This window comes from Sinocyclocheilus anshuiensis, unplaced genomic scaffold (assembly GCF_001515605.1).
Source record: "Sinocyclocheilus anshuiensis isolate Anshui unplaced genomic scaffold, SAMN03320099.WGS_v1.1 scaffold637, whole genome shotgun sequence".
Lineage (NCBI taxonomy): Eukaryota > Metazoa > Chordata > Actinopteri > Cypriniformes > Cyprinidae > Sinocyclocheilus > Sinocyclocheilus anshuiensis.
In genome coordinates, this window is record NW_015539816.1 from 1,923,549 (window position 1) to 1,934,794 (window position 11,246).

An 11,246-nucleotide genomic window follows, 5' to 3' on the forward strand; every position below is an offset into this window, starting at 1 on the left:
GTAGGGAAAGCTCTGGCTTAGAGGTCTACACGGGTCTAAAAATTCGTACCCGAAGAGACCCGCAAATGTGCTACACTGAACCGACCCGGACCCGTCTATTATTTTGAAAGTTGGGCCCGTGCAGAACCGAGAAATGTCAAAAATGCACTACCCGGACTTCACCGAGACGGGTGCATAATCTGGCAGGGGTGCAGAATTCGGCACAACACCGGCCGGGAAGACACAGACCCGACTGGACCCGATCGGCACATATTCCACAGCAAATTGATATTAAGAAGTCGATAAACAAGTTGCGAAAATTTAACTTTTTGTTTTACCTAATGTAAGAAGCCTTCTCCCTTGTACCGGACTGTGATGCACACAATCCTCCTTGCCAAGAAAGTTCCATCCGTGTTATTCCTCTCTTGCCAATTGAAATGCGTAATCCACTGTCGGTAGACCTCTACTCTGGCTTCGTGTGGATGTAGCCTGAGTGGAGTGTGCTTGCAGGCTGCAGGTGGGGGTGATCAGTAATCAGGTGACTGGGATCTGGTCTATGTCGGGGCTGGTGACTGTGGTGATGACAGTGATTGTGATGGTCCTGACACACAACAGCATTTCTCATTTTAATTTAGTTTAATGTGATACTAAAATGGTACTAAAAGAACTAAATAAAATTAAACAAAAAACTAAATAAACAAAATATAATTTATAAAAACTATATAGATAAAAAGACTAATAAAATAACAACAAAATTACTAAAACTATAAATAAATTTAAAATGAAACCAGATAAACATAATTCAGAGAATTCAAAATAACTGTAATAGTACACTAAAATAACACACAGACAAATACAGTCAGCCCAGGAGGGAATTAAATAAAAAAACACTTTAAAAAACATTTTATCTTATCAATCTTACCAACCCCAAACTTTTAAACGGTAATGTGTATTGTATGTACAAAACATTTTATATATGTATATATTGTGTATAAACCTGTACTTGGTACGTTTGCATGCACACGTGGCAGTGTGTAGAGAGACAACATGCTGAGACATCAGGCCAGTCAACCACAGCATGGTGCAAAGTCAGGGTCAGAGTTCAGAGGCTTTCCCACATCGCAGGCAGAGTGTGTGTTTCTGCTTATGTCACCTCGTCAACATGCAAGTGACCCCTGACCTTCACAAACTCGTGCCTCATTCACGCCATTAGCTTTGGTGGAGGAATCAGGAGATGCAAAGTTACAAACAAGATACACAACTACAAAAAGTAAACTAGATCTAAGACTATAATTCAGTTTATATAACTTGAAGAAATCCTTGACACTCTTAAACTTAGTGTTTTGGAGGGTTTCATAACTCCACTATGAATGTAGATTAAATAAACACATGGTGCAAGAGGACTCATTACTCTGAATCTGTTCTCTTCATAAAGTAGCTCAGCATACTGGATTATATTATTGCTAATTAGCCACTAATCACAAGTGGCAAGGCTGAGTGATTTCAGAGCTCATCATCCTCTTCATAAGTGTTTGTGTCCTGCCCCCTCTCATTCAAAGCCGTTCTAAAGACCCCAGAGTGTTCCGCAATTTTACATGATTCACTGCAAAATGGTTGTGAGCAAAGGTTCGGTGCCAAAGCTTTAGCTCTTTATATGTCTGCATGGGTCATTCTAATTGGTGTGAGGCAGAGTGAAAGTAGCCATGTCTGAGGGTAGGCAGTGGGGCATTTAAGTGCCTGGTGATTTCATAAAATCGCTGTTACTAAGGCAACTAAAGGTAGACCACTCAATGAAATCCATTCAATTCTATGCAAATGTCAGACTTAGAGGTATAGTTCACCTGAAAAATGACAATTCTAATTCTATTATCATTTACTCATGTGGTTCCAAACCTGAAAATGTAAAATTGGCATGAAAGACTTTCACATTGTTACCAAAAATTATATTTCTTATGAATACACGTTTTTGTAAATGTGGAATTTTATTGTAATTTTTTTATTTATAATGCAGTGCCAGTGTACCTGTTACCGAGAGTGAAGTTTGTGCTTTACATCAAGGACCACAATGGAAATAAGTTTTGTTTTAAACTTTATTGTGTTGTCCTTGATGAATAGAGTGTATTCACTACTTTTTTTGTCAAAAAAAAAAAATTCCTGTTCACTTGATACATTTGTCAGGATTCTTTGATGAATGGAAAATTCAGTTTACACAAAAATATCAAGCAGCACATTCATTCATTGATAAAAATAAGAGATGTTTTATTACCACTAAACCATTATATTAGAATGATTTCAGAAGGATCGTGTAATCATTTTAAATTCTAATAATGTTTTATTAAATTACTGTTTTAATGTATTTTAATAAATGAATGAATACATGAACTAACAAACAAACAAATGAATGAATGAAGCCTTGGTGAACATGAGAGACTACTTTCAAAAACTTGAGATTAAGCTTCAAAAATAAAATTATCCTGAAAGTATTCAATCTAGGCTCTCCTTGGGACATCCATGTGAAGTAACATTGTCCAGTTTGTAAATAAATTATTATTTTATGGGATCTAACTAAATAGAAAGAGTGACCAGTACAAGAAAAGTGAGTAATGACATTTTTAATTTCTGAGTTAAGTAAATCTAGTATTATTTGCACAAACTCTTGTAGTGTCATACATTTTCATTCCTATAATGTTCGTTTTATCTACTAGTCCTCCACTTTTGAACTCTGTGTCCATTTTTCTGTCAATTTCAGTGTAATATCAAGGGGTGCGGATCTATAAGGCTTGTCAGTGGAGGATGCTCAGAGATGTGATTACTCCACTATTACACGTTTCCCCACAGGCTATCAATGGCTGCTTCTCCGAGCGCTTTGCTTTTGTCTTCTTCAAAGAGCTGGAGAGGTGGGTGCATGAGGGCAGACAGAACAAGAGACATGGAACATTGTGTGAAGTGCCGCACCTTGGAGTGGCATCGTCTGGTACTTATTCTTCTAGCTCTTGTCAGCAAGACAAGCCTCAGGGCACAGATCTCTTATAACAAAGAATTCTTTATTAAATCTTCTGATGGTTAAAAATAGATTTTGTTTAATAGATCGAATAGATGTTTTGAGCATATATGCGAGAATAGCCTTTTGTTTTGAATATCATGTCAACTAGAACAAAAGTTTGCATTGTTTAGCTTTTGTATTAAATATGTGTCTGGCTGGTTTTACTCATATCATTCCCTGTCTACAATGGAATTTAACCTTTGACCTATGATCAATGCTCTGAGTTAATAACTAGAGAGCCTGAAAGAGTGTTTCATGTGGAGGTGTATTTTATTTTATTTTATTTCTATGTTTACTATGTATTAGGCATGCAATCAGTCCAGATGATTCCAAACATACTGTTTACACGAAATTTCCTTTAAAACAGAAATATTTACTATACTTCTAATTCAAGCGCACATGATGAATAACATGTTTCTTGAACAAGATTTCAGTTTTGGCTATAGTTCTTTGCATGAAACGTCATGACTCAAGTCCTGTGTTGATAATGAACATGCACAAGTCCAAACTGCTGATACTGTTGTAATCTAATTGAGTGTTTACATGGCTAATATTGTACTGTCAAACAGATTATCTAAGGTTTACACCAGTCCTTTTAATGAAACTGAAATTTCAATCAGATTTGGCCAATTTATTACAACTGATGTTGCTACATGAGACCTTTTTGTTCCAAATAGGCATCTGATTAAAAACGGATTATTAGCATCCATGTAAACACAGAACTGTCTTCTACTTCAAGTAGAAGTAGGGATGTAATGATGATTTGAGTCGATTGAGTTGTTAAACAAATCGCGATACAATTGCTTGTAGGTGTTATATGAATGTATCTCTGAGGGAAACTGTCTTTAGGAAAGTTTAAATTGGTATTTTCTTTTCATCTTGCCTCTGTATAATGCATATTAAAGTAGTGTTAATTAGCACAGTGCTGCTTTCCCTGCTGAAAAAAACTATAGAAACCATCACAGAAAATTCTAATGGTTTCCACTAAAAATACCATTACAAACATTACAAACTATCAACTTTTAACCATTAAAACCATTAAAAATGGTTTTCTGTAGTGTGTTTTGGGACATATTCCATTACAATTTATTGGTTTTAACAAGCCACGAATAGAAGGCGACCAATTACCAGTAGAACCCCAAAGGGTCCATTACAGTTTCCATTAAAACCAATACAAGTCCCATTATAACCAGTAAAACCATTACAAATTTTGTGATGGTGTCTATTGTTTTTTTTTCCAGCAGGTTTTTTTCCAGCGGCAACCAAGGAAACGCTGTATTGCTGCTGTTCCATAAGCGCCACCTGCTGTCAGAGAGTGAATTTGCATTTTCATTCAGCCCAATCTGCTGTTTTTGCTTCGTGCAGATATGTTTTATATAGTATCATTTCACAAACCTTAAGTCAGACCATTCTGTTTTTGCTTCAAATTTCGAAACTATTCAATTTCCTTTAGATTAAAAACTGGTCATGCTGCATGTATGCAGCATCTTTGTTTGGATCGTGATTAAAATACAGTGGTTGCCTCTAATTTTAAATGGAAAGAGCACAGACAAAGCCTCAGCTTGTTTATAGAAGAGATTTATTTTATCTGTGTTATTTATTTTATTTGTTTTACATTTTCAATGTAGTGTTGTTTCTTGACATATTTAAGTTTCACAAAGAAATGTGCAGCATTTTGTCCAAGCAATAATAAAAGTGACACCTTTTCATTTCTAATTTGTCTTAACTAATTTTGTTTAAAAAAAAAAACTGTATCGTGAAATCAGTGTTGTGAATCATATCGCATCGTGAATTTAGTGAATTGTTGAGGGGAGCTTTCCAAATATTATGAACCAGAATGAAAACTGGATCATATCGATCTTCTTTTCTCACAGCCTCTTGTTAAGTGCTTGGAGTCTTCACTAATATCTAAGAAGGATGGTTCTGCAGACTTTCCCTGATTGGGCCTTGGAAACTTGTTGAATTATGTGAGCCCATTTAGTTCAAAACCTACAGTATACTCATAAATTTAACCTCATTAAGCTGTCAAATACATGCAAGGTGGTTTACGTAAACACTTAATGTTTGTGTGTGTGAGATCCACGCATGAATCACTTTCTGTCTTCTTTACCAACAGTCTGGGTCTGTTTTCTCTGAAAGGCCCCATTGGCAGGCCTGAAGCCAGAGCATTTCCTGTTGCTCTCTGCTGACAGCTGTGATGAGTCTCTAGAGAACATGTTGTCATCAGTCCCCATGCAACACATTCATGGCCAGGACTGCACACGACAGGACAGGGAGCATGTTTTCTCCCTAGAGGGATTAAAAATGGAAAATATGAGCTTACATGTTGCCAAATGCCAAATCCCTAATATTTATTTAGAAAATAAGACATGGTGCAGACAATTACTGATCTGTCATCATGGGGAATGACACTGATCGATGATTGAAATGTCAAATTAAAATGGCATTTGTGTTGTGTTGCATGAGAATATCAGTTACTTAGTGTGTGTTTGTGAGAGAGAGAGAGAGAGAGAGAGAGAGAGAGAGAGAGAGGTGAAGGTGTTTCAGAGCACGCAGAATGTCTACAAGTTTAAATCATCTGACATAATAGCTCTGTCCCAAAGCCAAGGGAGCTGTTTTGCTGTCTCCTGCCTTCTAAGGCAGCATTATAACTGTCACTGAACTTAAGTGACTGATTTGGAACACTTTACAAGTGCTCGAATCGATTTTGATAGATTTTTATGTTATCATGCTGCTAAACAGTATAATAAGCATAAAAATACAAATCATACAAATATTTTGGTAAAAGAGTGTGTCACAATGCATTCTGGGATGGTGTTCTCTGATTGTCTTTGTAATGATGTACTTAAGATAGGAATGCTTTTTTATTATATTATAGCAAACTAATGTTAGTTTATCATATCTACTAACATATCTACTGTAGTGTCTCTATTAACAATCATTGATTTAAGAGGTTTTATCTCTCAACCATACATTTTAAATAAATGTATATATTAAATATAAAATATTACATTTATATATTTCTTTTAAATGCCTAGATATTAGTAAGTCCGTAACCTTGCTATAATGTTTTTTTTAAACGTTATTTTATTTAAAACAATAAAATAATTTTAAGGGAATAAAGAAAAAAAGTTAAAAAATAAATAAATAAATACAAAATCTAAAAGAAATTGTATTGATTTTAATACAAATCAATTGTTAATTAATTTATTATAAAGGATTTATTGTAAAGTAATTCATTTAAACTATTTTTAAATAATATTTTTATTTCACTGAAAGGCTACCAGAAAAGCCAGATAACCACATGTATGAAGCTCATTCATAATATGCACACAATAATTTTTTTTTTTTACTTATTCCTAATATGCTGAAAATGTCCTGTTAATGTTCCTTGGCTGTTCACATTCCAACAAGTTAATTACATAAATGATAAGCTTTTTGTCCATTCTAAATGGCAAAATTGGACAAAAAATTGTTCAATGTAACTGTGGTCATCAAGAATATCAAATATTGTGGTGGACAATTTGGCACATCTAATTTTTGGGATCAATGTCTATAATGGTTACGGCCCTGGATATTAGTCTGCAAACTCTCTTCATGAACCCTGTGGACTCGCTCAGAAAAAGAAATCTGGTCGTAGATCCCAATATGAGGGTCAAACTGAGATTTAGCTTGTGTTTTTCTGGACTGATACTCTAAAATGTACTATTCTTATTCTTAACTTTAAGGCTGAAACTGCATGTGAGCATGAATCTGGCCTGTGTACTGTTTGTACGCACAAATAAAATGACATATTAAATTACCTTTGTGTACAGAGAGAACAGAATGACACATTTTCAGTGACCTACTGTCTCTGTCGTTATGAGAAAAGGAGCTTGGAATCTCCCCTCTGGTGTCCGCTCTGTAAACTGCTCTAATTAAACTGTTGCAATGGGATTTGACCTCAGGGATAACTCATATACACCACACTAAAATGTAACTGATCTTTGAATGATCTAATGACCTGTATGCACATCATGCCTCATTAACTTTTTGTCTTGCATACATATAATGCTGCATTTTCCACAGTCAGCTCTACTGTGTATCGTTAAACGACTCTTTGGGGTTTATTCATGCCCTGTTTACTATGCTAATACAGCTAGGCTAAGTGATGACAGGCAGTCAGCATTACAGCTAATACAAGACAGACACAAACAGCAACTTCACTTGTTGCCATGGGATCTAGCTTTCTGTTTTGAGTGCAGTGGGCTGTGTGGCGTTCAGGATTAGCACTACGCTTAAGCATGGTGAGGGTTCGTGTGGGGGTTAGTTGTCTTACTTGGATAATGATGGCTAATTAGCTACACGCTAATTATGCTAAGTCACAGGCAGTCATCAGGAGACTGCTAATTACAATCATGTAGTCTAGACACACATTCTGTTATCATTATGCTGTGTAGACCCACACATAAAGATGCACAATATACATGGGTGTATCTGCAACTATAGGCACTTTTTGTGCTGGTGGACTTTTAGGAAACGTTTAGTTCATGCATCATAAATAAACTATGTTTAGTTTATTTAATTAATCCACTAACAATTTTCAACATTATGTATACATTGGTAAGTAAATTTATCCACAGTGTTCACATTTTAATGTCCATCACAATTAGTGCTGGGCATTTTGAACAAAAATGTATCACGTTTCTTTCCTGACTGTGCCTTTATATTTATCAGAATGCATCAAACACTTGCAGAGCCAATGCATTTTAATCATGATCCAAACAAACATGCTACATATAGCATGAGCGGTTTTTTATGTAAATTAGATTGTATAATTTCAAAATTAAAGCAAAAACAGTTAAAGAAATGTGTTATTAATAGTTCTAAAAGTTGTCCAACCACTAGTCAGAAGTGCATAACAGAGATCTCCTCTCAATTAACGGCACTATGTACGTTGCTTAGGCACTTCCGGCATGCCGAATTCATTAAAATTCATACCATTCGCATAAATAAAACCAGTTTACCTTTGAACCAGTATATCGCCCAGAACTAATATATGATGTACTGTTTAATGCCTGTATTTGATGGAAATCATTACACATTTTAAAAGTAAAATGGCAGACTCCTTTGTCATGCTAAGCATATTTTCTTAATAAAGTTTACATATCCTACATATATATTTACATATCATAATATTTTCACACTTTGATAAACTTAGCTTATGGGAATGACACAGTAATACCATTGTACTCAAATGTAATATTTGCCTTGATATACAGTATATGTGATATATATTTTATTTATTTATTTATTTTTTAATTGGTGCAAATGGTGGAAATAATATTACAATTGTGAGACAGTTTCATAAAAATATAATATAAATATATACACACATCACACATACAGTGTAACAGTGTATTTGTTGTCTGACACAATAAAAAGGTAAACCAATATGTAATTTATATATATATATATATATATATATATATACACACACACACACACACACACACGCAGACACAAAATGTGTGCGTGTTGACTTTAGATATTGTTTCCTAATTAAATTATTAATCTAAATTAGAATTTATTACATTATCATGGTTTTGATATTTTCCATAATCATATTTCTTTTTCATGTTAAAGGTCTACAACAGTTATAAAACAAGAAAATCTATACAGTGTCAAATATGTTTTGATGTGATCTTCATATAACAAAAAGTAAGAAGTATATAAATCTGTTTGTTTTGGTGAAAGTCAACTCCTGGGACATAAAAGTCAAAGTTGAAAAACACCCATTTTTGTGTTACTGGAATCAATAACCTGCCTTGTATCCAGGGCCGGAGTGGGACTCATTCTCAGCCCTTGAGTTTCATGCCTTAGACTGGCCCACTTTTTTTTTTTTTTATTATTATTATTTTTACTGGCCTTTTCAGTGCCGCCTTCGTGCTTTCTATTATCCATTTTTCATCTATTATTTTTTGCTTGCATATCTCCAACAACTGAGGTTTTCTTTTTTGCTTGTTTGTTTTTTTGAGCAAGGTGCCGCTGTCAGGGGAGTCAAAAGATAATTACGTCATCATTAGGGTTGCCAATTACGTTCAGAAATGGAAAATAAGGCACAATTGTGATTCTTTATCTTTTATTCTTTAAGAAAATAGTGTTTATTCTTGTATTCTTGTAGAAAATAAGTGTTTGTTCTTTAAGAAAATAAGGGACAGAATAAGAGACGCTCCTAATATTTGTACTGTACCATAATGTATGTCTGCCTGCAGTCAAATAGTTCTCAGAAATAATCACAATTGTTTTGCTTAACCTATTTATGTGATTTTATTTGCACCCTCAGATTCCAGGTTTTCATATAGAATAGCCATGTATCTCGGCCAAATATTGTCCTATCCTAACAAACCATACATCAATGGAAAGCTTATTTATTCAGCTTTCAGATGATGTATAAATCTCAATTTTGAAAAATTGACACTTAAGACTTAAGACACAAAAAAAGGTTTTGTGGTCCAGGGTCACATATAGCCTTTGAATGAATGAAAATGCATATTTTTCAGTTAAAGAACTCTTAGAGAGTATGGGCTGCTTCTGGTGCTTGGATTTGTAGCCTACTTCAATAATGAGGTCCAAGAATACTAGAAGTTAATTTTTTAATGTATTTTTTTCTCTCTCTATTTAACTGCATTACAATGAAAGACGTCTTCACTCGGGTAGATTGAATGTTGGGCTCATGATCAATAAGTTGTTTGCATTCGCCCAAACTGAATCAAAACGCGGACGGTGAAGGGGGAACTTCCCTTCGGTGAAGGGAAGAGGATTCCGCTTGGTCTTAACGCCTTTCTCAAACGACTACTTCAAAAATAAAACAATGGTTTGCACAAAAAATAATGATTAATTGCTAATTCAGTTACATTCATAAAAATACGAATGTGGAAACTAAAACTACAAACCTTTCTCCTTGTATGCGCTGGACCGTCATCATCCTCCTCTTCTTCATCTGGTTGTTTGCGGATCGGAGTGTTTTTCGTCAAAGTTTAGTGCAGCGTAAACATTCTAGACTCACATAACTGTACTTAGATCAAAGATCAAAAACATCTCGTTGATTTATTAGCTTTAGGTGGAGCATAACGAAAGTTTTCTGGCAAATCAGCAGTCTCGCACGCGAATTTAACCTTTTGCAAGTTTCATTATGAACTTGCTAACTAAAATGTAAACATGCATCTATGCTTACGAGAAATATTTAATCAAAAGAATCCCATACAACCACATCTCTTGGTAAATAATCCATTGTGATTTGCTTATTTTTATGAATGTAACTGAATGTAATTACTTCGAGGATGTTAGAGTGAAGAGGACCTGTTTGTACTATTACTATTATAATTCTGTAGAAGAACGTTATTTTAAAATAATCTAATTTAACTAAATAAGCTAGTTGCAGTGATTCTTACGATGGCAATGTACTGCTGCAATCAAATGTATATGCATCAATATGTCTGAGATCATATGCAGTAGCTGTGCCCTGCTTTTACAGTTACTAAATGTAAGCAGACTTATATGTTCAGGTGCTCACCAATATCAAAACACATGTAACTGACTACAACAAAACACAAGAATCACAGTTTTGTTGCTACTTTAGTTGCTGCTTCACTTAGCATGTAGAAACATACAGGAATAACTGAATATTTATCTTAAATGTGCCACAAATGTCTTTTAACAATGTTTTTTAATGGACTTTAAAATCGCTTTCATAATAATGAGATGTTTATAGATTTGTTAAGTCATGTTATTTATGTATTATAATCTATATAATTAAAATTAAAGTAAACGTTTTGTCTAGGTAACGTTATTAATTTTAAATGAAATAATAATGAACAGTACAGTAGATATACAAATGCAACTGTGCTAAGTCTGGCGTGCTGCGCAACGGGCCAAGTCCGGCTTGAATGCCACAGTGTCGGCAAGTTACGGCTGTCGCATCTGGTATGGTTGATTCGGCCCAGAATCTGAAAGTGAGTACGCAAGCATCCAGGCCGGGTGCTGCAGATGGAGCCGGGCCGATGGACAAGTCTCTAGCAGGTGAAAATTTAACTGAATCTGGCCCGAGTGTACGGAGAGGGATTGTGTATGAGGTAGATGTAAATAGCCTATCAGCAAACGTCAAATTGGTAAGTTTTCACTAGACTTTACTGGAGTCAGCAGTTCGCTTGACAGTAAACAAGGATCTAATCCTAAAGTATCT